General features: G+C 32.1%; 1 long non-coding RNA gene across 1 annotated transcript in view; it reads left to right on the forward strand.

Moving 5' to 3' along the window:
- The window catches only part of LOC111087085, a 26288-nt gene extending 20617 nt beyond the window's left edge, over positions 1 to 5671 (forward strand). The window contains exons 3-4 of the long non-coding RNA XR_002611810.1: positions 3626 to 3632; positions 5659 to 5671. This is a non-coding gene — a long non-coding RNA (uncharacterized LOC111087085). The remainder of the gene's footprint in view (positions 1 to 3625; positions 3633 to 5658) is intronic.
- The last annotated feature ends 2713 nt before the right edge of the window (positions 5672 to 8384 follow it).

Raw genomic sequence — 8384 nt, forward strand, 5'->3', positions numbered from 1 at the left:
GCCTTATCCACCTGGTCAGTCCTCCTTCTAATCAGTAGTTCAGAATTAGGGACAGTGGCAGATAACCTTAGTAGCTTTGTCATAAATACAAATACCAACTACATTAATAACATTTATCAGTGAAAATAACTAGCGTTATCTCGGGTATAAATATCATAACTGATTACTTAATGTTTTTTGCGATAAATATGAATGTAGCCGTGCAAATTTCATAACTACCTAATAATTTGTAACCAGCTTAAGTTTTTAAATACAATTACTGACATTTAGTTTTGTATAAAAAAAGAGATATATCATATAAACGTATAGTTCTGGTTAGGAATTAACGTGAACTCCATACTAGGGGACCGTCTTAAAGCGAAATACAGAGCTTCCACAGGAAACTTAAAAACATCTAAGTATATTTTACGGTTTCGAAATATAAAAATATTTGCTATAGTTATTATTAATATTTCTTGATCTGGTGATCTAACTGAAGAGAATCACATCGATGCTTACTGCTTCCAAAGAAAAATCAATTGGTGAGGGTGTTAAATTTTGTACAAGGATGAAGGAAACGTATTTTAACAGCACAAATGTTTAACTTCGGCGATAACCTAATTTAACTTTTACATACATGATTTGAAAGTGAATCATAAATATGGGGCTTTTAAGCAACATTAATAGCTAGTTCAGTTTCACAGGTATATATTAGAAAACTGACTATTCCACTTCAGAACCAGAACAATGTTCCAGTGACTCTAGTCGATGTAAACGAAGTTACGTCACATATCACTTTCCATCGAGGATCGAAACCAGAAAAACGTTCAAGTCAATCCGAAAAACTTACAAACAACTTCTTTTGACAAATAAAACATCAAATTAAGGTGTAGTCACTTGTAACTTGTTTTTTCATACAAGATTTTTGACAATTCAGCTTTGAAATATATTGAACTAAGGTAATTGCATGCATAATTGAATCAAACATTGATGGCTAAGAAATCATTAATATGTTTGATCGAATGAATATAAAACAGTATAAGTTTTAACAGATTAGCAACTAAATTGGTAGACACGCTCCTGTCTTCTTATCGGAAGCTTATAACCTCACCTAACCAATGGTTATAATGAAGTTGGAACACATTTGTTCAATTCTATAAGAATGATAAAAATAAAGCCTTAAATAAATATTTAGATATTCCTATAAATTTCTGCATTCAAATTATGAACATAAAAGTCCAGAAAAAAAAACATGTTTATAAAAAAAGTGTCCGAATTCAGTGAACAAACGTTATGATTTCTACAACATGGAAGCAATTTCGAGAACATTCACAAATTATTTTCTAAATTGGAATTGTAAAATATCTTCAGTTGTAAGAAAGAGAGAAAGAACTGAATAATTATTCTACTTTTGTCACTAAATAATTCATATTTGTATCCATGATTTATATGTTTATATTTGTAAAGTTATGTTCCACGTTTTATATCGAAGATCAAAGCGTCAAACGTATATATATATATATATATATATAAATATGAACTGTATTTGCTTCATATAGGATGAAGTAAGGAAACTTACTGAATGTGGAAATTTTTACCACTTTGGTGAAAAAAGGAAATAAAACTGAAACCTGCACAAGCTTTTGCTATCGTCTTTCACTGAAAACTGACTTACAATGTTATAATGTTTCTATATGGATCCGTTAGAAAGAAATACCATGATAAAACTTTATCAGAAAACAAATTATGTTATGTATTTTTGTGAAATAAAGTGCAACTAATAGATACAACATGATATGTGGTATGTTTTTGTTAATCACAAAAGACAACACTGGACCCACTAATAAAGAATTCTCTTGTACTTAGTTGTATATATTTTTCAAACAGTACAGAATTAAGTAAACATTAATTTTCTTCTTTAAATACAGCAAGGCGTTGGTTAAAAATATATAAATCTATGTTTAAAATTTATTCAGTTAACTTAGAATGTATTTTTAACATCAATGTACTGTTTAGTATCTATATTCATAGCACATTAGCTATGTTATTTTATATTTTTTACACATTAATCCAGAGTTTAAACAAATTGAAAAGAAATTTATTTTTACGACCAATATTTCCATTTCTTTCTTCTAGCCAATCGAAATATTAAATTTGAATATTTATACAATTATTATATATAAGAATAATGCACGCATAACATACATTACTTTACATAGTTAAAGATACTTAGATTTGCAACTACAGCATATTCAAATATCTGAATAATTTTGTAAAATCTAGAAAAAAAAAATTATTGAATATGGCAATCAAACGAACATCACCAGTATCGATTTTCTTTCGGTTATAAGTGAAATCAAAAAATAACTTTAAAATGACATTAACAAACTTTTTAAAGGTGTTACTGTTGTGCGCAAAGTTATACAATGGCTCTCAGTGCTCTGCCCATCACTGGTATCGATACCTGATTTTTAGTGCGATAAGCTCTCAGACTTACTACTTAACCAACAAGGGCGAGATATAGATAATTATGAAACCACAATTTACGATACATTATTTGAACATAATATCGGTACATGTGGTTCTATCTTAAAGTATTAATGATAATTGATTCTTCTTCTCATTGTTTTGAAAAAAGGACAAAAGAGATTTTCATTATTCTTTCCTTTTTAAAAATCATAATTAATCAATATAATGGTTGAATTACTGGAATACGTAGTGTCTTCCAGCACTAGTTTGCTTCTATATACCACAACAATGGCCCCCAAAAGAAATTATAAAACATAATTACTTTAACTTGATTATACAATTTCTTAGAGAAAAGCTGTTTTTCAGGCTTATCATTACGTTATTTACATGAACGTTTGTGTTGTTAAGCACAAAGCTGCACAATAAGCTTTCTGTGTTCTGCCCACCGTGTTTTTTTCTGTGTTCTATCCATAACTAACCACTGGCCACGCTTGGTGCATTATGAAACAAATTAACTAGGTAACAGTAATGGTCCGAAAAGGGATATTTTATTTCAATACTGTTTAATAGTAATCTTGATGATGTGTGTAATATTTGACAAGGCAACAATAGAATTTCTTACAAAAGAATACGACAGTGTACAACAATATTGCAAAAGACAGTGCAGGGGAAATTTTCACTCAACTTTAAAGTATTGTTAACAGTAGACATTTTGCAATAGGCTAAATTATAATAAGAAACCTTACAAATTGATATCACACTTATTCAAAATAGGAATTAAAGTATGTAATATGTTGTACAAATTGATAATAAAAATATTAATAAACTTCAAATATTTACTCTATGTTATTAGCCATATGTTCAACAAGGTCGAAGTAAAAGCACTGAAACGTGAATACTGTATTCAAGTCAAAACGAGAAGGGTTCAAAGAGCCAAACAATCAAATTTGTATTATGTTGTGGACTATACTTCACTTCTGAGATAGTATTTTTGGGTAGAATGGCGATTGTTATTTATGACTTAAGGATTATTTGACTCATACTGTGACGTCAACCACTTTCTTAAATGATTCATTGTTTTCTTTGTTTATTGCAAAGCTTCAAAGCCTATATCTCTTGCTGTCTATAATTTTTAATTGTCGACCAGCGGGAAGGCTAGCAGCAGACAGTACTCAAGGACAGTTGTTGGGCTAATGTTTTATCAACGAATAATGAGATTGACTGCCACATTATAATACTCCCACGGACAAAAGGGCGAGCATGTACAACTTCAGGTTTTATCCCACGACCTGCTGATTGCTAGTCGAACATCCTAACCATGAGGCCAAGTAGGTCTATAGCTCTCATTGCTATACAAAAATGTTACTTTCACAAATTCTACTAGCTTCGATATAGAATAATAGTTTATCGTGCTTCTTCTGTAGTGATTTACCTTTGTGAAACGATATTATATACTAGCCTTTTATTTAAGCTAAAACAATCGTTTTATATCTAGTTCTTGCGCCATTTCAACCAATGTACTGAAGTTTCTGACAAAGAATTGGCAGAGTCGACACTTTCAAACATGCACACTTAATTTACATCAAGTCCTCCAATCTCAGGCCAACTAATGCCTTAGGCGTATAAACTAGATAGATATACAAGAGACTTAGTTTGCAGAGTTGTGATCAAGATATCCAGGACCCATTCAGAATTTCAATTACTTCATATCCTCAGCCCCCCAGTGGTATGACTTACAACGCTAGAATCCGGGTTTCGATACCCGTGGTGGGCAGAGCACAGATAGCCCATTGTGTAGCTTTGTGCTTAATTACAAACAAACAAACAAATCATATCCTCAGCCCGTATTGATATGCTTATCTTATGAATTTAATCAAATCTTATTTTCCTTATCAAAAAAAAAGACCTTGATTTGCTGTAAAAATAGCTTTTGTGTATTATATAATAGATTTAACTGAACAGCAGTTCTATGTAGATATTTTTATATATGTTGATATCAGAAAGTCACTTATGTAGTAGCCTCCAAAGTTTTCTGTGCCACATATTTTAATACCAAAATAATGGCTGCTAACTATCTATCTCACCAAATATTGTGTAAGTATAAAACACAACTAAAAAAGCTAAAAACAAGAAAATGATAGTGAACGTATAATAATAAAAAACATTAAAATATATTATATTAGAAAGAATTTACATTTATTGACGAAAATAATGAACATGACTGTATTTACAAATGACATATTAACTAAGTAAATAATAATAACAACTTTAATAAGTGGATCTGACCTACTTTTTATTTATCATTATCTATGTAGAAAATCCCAAAATCACAAGTTGTCTGATAATTAGTTACTTGCCTTTGTGTCTGAATACAACTGCTAGGTTTCAGTTTTGTTGTTATATTTTATTGTTATATGAAATAAAGTACATTATTAGCAGCATCGTATGTCATACGATTTTTTTTTATCACGAACAAATAACACTACAAACATAAAAACTATTTTTATTTTAAATAATTTGTAGAATATTTTGTTTCGTTTACCGAACAATTTTTAATCTAGTTTTTTTCCTTATTATAAAAGAAGGTGATTTTCAGTTAAAGAAAGGAAGGAGATCACGAGTGTATCTAACTTTCATTCATTCTGGTTGTCAATTCTTTATTAGTCCAGGGAAGCCATACGTTAGAATGTGAATGGGAGTTTTTAGCATGAGTTCTCAGCGTTCTGGCCCGGCATGGCCAGGCGGTTAGGGCACTCGACCGGGAGAATCCCCGTCCCACCGAACATGCTCGCCTTTTCAGCCGTGGGAGCGTTATAATGTTATGGTCAATCCCACTATTCGTTGGTAAAAGAGTAGCCCAAGAGTTGGCGGTGGGTGGTGATGACTAGCTACCTTCCTTTTAGTCTTACACTACTAAATTAGGGACGGATAGCGCAGATAGCCCTCGTGTAGCTTTGCGCGAAATTCCAAACAAACTACTCAGCGTTCTCTTTTCTCAATCGAACCTCCTACTGTATTTTCGAATATTTATGTTTACAAAGATTCTTATATTTTTAACCACTAATAAAATCTGCCCAAATTTCAATAAACTAAACTCATTTACATTTAATTTGATTGCTAAAAGCTCAACCCAACTCGTCAACATTTTATATCTTTTAAGTCTCACAAGAGGCAGTTAAGAATCTAGAAAAAGAGAAGGAAATATCATAGTCAGTTGACAAACAACGATTTATAAGTATGTATGGGGGAATATACTACATCTATCGACTCGAAGTACAGTCTACTTTAACAAAAGGCAGCTTTCTTAGTACTTTTATTTGGATGTACTTGAACACGTAGTGACCAGTTAGAGCAATTTATATGGTATGTTTAATTACATTTCTTAACTGTGAGTCCTGCATGTCGTATTTCATCATAAAATCTCCACGTTCATTTTTCTATTATATTCTTGAAAGAGTATCCTTTCATTAGGTATTAATTATAAGTTAAATATAATAAATTCTTATTAAGTCTCTTGCAATCATCTATTTTAACACAATGCCATCTTAGTAAAGATCATTTTAAGATATGGTATTGACAGATATCGTGTTCTTTTAGTGCCTCAAATAAAACCATAAATTACATTATATTTCTTTGATCTATATGATCTATTTTGACCCAACGCACTAATTTATCAGGAGTCTGATTATAACATAAACCAACGTAGTATTTAATACAACGGTCGTTTCACACAAATATTGGTTGGACTAAATTAAACATTCATTTTAAGACTTGTATGATAACTTATACAAATTTAGAATTTTTAGAATTATTATTTATTCATTGAAGAACTTGTGTTCTGATCAAAATGAACCGAACATTCTCTTCTCTGAGCATATATTACGGTTGTGTTGAATTCAAGAATCATGTTATTAGTTATCATGTTGCCACCTAGAATGTACGTCAAAGGTTGTGAACCTGACACGAAGAGCGGCACACTCGCTATATCTGCCGTCAGTATCCGTAGGTTGGAGGTTTGTTTGTTTTTGAATTTCGCGCAAAGCTACACGAGGGCTATCTGCGCTAGCCGTCCCTAATTTAGCATTGTAAGACTAGAGGGAAGGCAGCTAGTCATCACCACCCACCGCCAACTCTTGGGCTACTCTTTTACCAACGAATAGTGGGATTGATCGTCACATTATAACGCCCCCACTGCTGAAAGGGCGAGCATGTTTTGGTGTAACGGGGATTCGAACCCGCGACCCTCAGATTGCGAGTCGAATGCCGTAACCACCTGGAGGTACTTACCATTAACTTGTACTTTTACACAACACTCTCACTATTGTGGGTTTTATTAAGACCCCAATAGTCACCAGATCTTCTTATCTTGACTTAAAAAGAGTATTCGTGTTTCGGTGATTTTATTTCGACCTTGTTTAATAATTCGAAGTTTATGAGATTCTCTCTCTTTTTTTTTTATCGATTTCGACAACACGTTACATAATTGAATTCATATTGCGAATAAGTTTGATATAAGTTTGTAAGATTTACTATTAAGACTTAGTTTATCGCAAAATGTCTGATGTTAAGATTTTTTTTTTAAAGTTCAGCGTAGATATCCTCTTGTACAGTCTTTTGTCAAACTGTTCTACAGCTTATTATTCTTTGGATAGAAATTCCACTCTTGCCAAATCAGATATTTCACTTGTCATGAAGATTACTATTTATGATTATTGTAACAAAATATATCTGTTTAGACCAGTATTGTGACCTAGTCCGGGCATGACACCTTCATTATTTTGCTGAGTTATAGTTAGGTTAATGATACGAGTCCCTTTACCGATAAAGAGAAAAAAACCAAATCGGACCTCATATTTTTGAATGCACATGTGTTATAAGAGGGGGACGGTGAAATAACACTATTCGACTAGAATAACCCCTAAAACTGGTGGTGGGTGCTGTTCAGTAGTAATGTTAGAACACATAATCACAATGATGATGATGTCGCAACGGTTCGCGTTAGAAAGTATTATACAAGGGATGCTGAATAAACTGTGGATATGCATTTAGGAGGTTCCACAGATTTTGCAAATGCAACTTGCAAACTATACGAAGGAAAAGAATATTTCTATTCTCCACGTGATCATCGTCTTTCACTCCGACTTCTGAGAGTCACGGTCAGAGTCTGATTCACTTCGGCAATTCACACACAGATTTTTAGTACAAAAATTATCAAAAGAACAGTATTATAATATCAATAATTTTGTTCGAGATATAGAATTACAATTGTTTCGGTGTCTTTGCTACGCCCTCTACATTAATACCCCGTTAACTTTCATACACACTAGTCCCTTGAAGACAAAGTAGTTAAGCATGTATTTTTGTAAATGTATTACTACTGTAGCACGATTTCGTTTATTTAACTTCATATATAGCCATATTACTTGTTTTTAGTTTTCACAAACCCTCCTCTTCAGAATCAGGTCATGTAGCAATAAAATTCGAATTTTGAACGCAGATGGTTTATTGTGTAGGTTTGTGCTTAACAACAGAACAAAAAAAGTTCATACATAATAAGAGAAAACAGTGAGAACTGGATCTGTTATTTCAAAGAGGAAAGAATATTGAGAGATTAAGTAAGAGGATCACATAAATTCAGTATTTATTTCAAAATTTTCTTCTGATGTTATCAAGAAGTCTTAGAAATGTAAAATATTTCACATTCAAAAAATTCATCCTAACCACTATTGACACAGCTCTTCCGAAAATTTGCCTTGCTGTGTTTGAAGAGGAAAACTAATGTTTAATTAATTTAGTACTGTTTGAAAAATATATGTAACTAAGTAGAAAAGGATTGTTTATTATTTGAGCTCAGTAGTTTTGTTTGTTTGTTTTGAATTTCACGCAAAGCTACACGAGGGCTATCTGCGCTAGCCGTCCCTAATTTAGCAGTGTAA

The sequence above is a fragment of the Limulus polyphemus genome, unplaced genomic scaffold (assembly GCF_000517525.1).
Source record: "Limulus polyphemus unplaced genomic scaffold, Limulus_polyphemus-2.1.2 Scaffold1716, whole genome shotgun sequence".
Classification (NCBI taxonomy): Eukaryota; Metazoa; Arthropoda; class Merostomata; order Xiphosura; family Limulidae; genus Limulus; species Limulus polyphemus.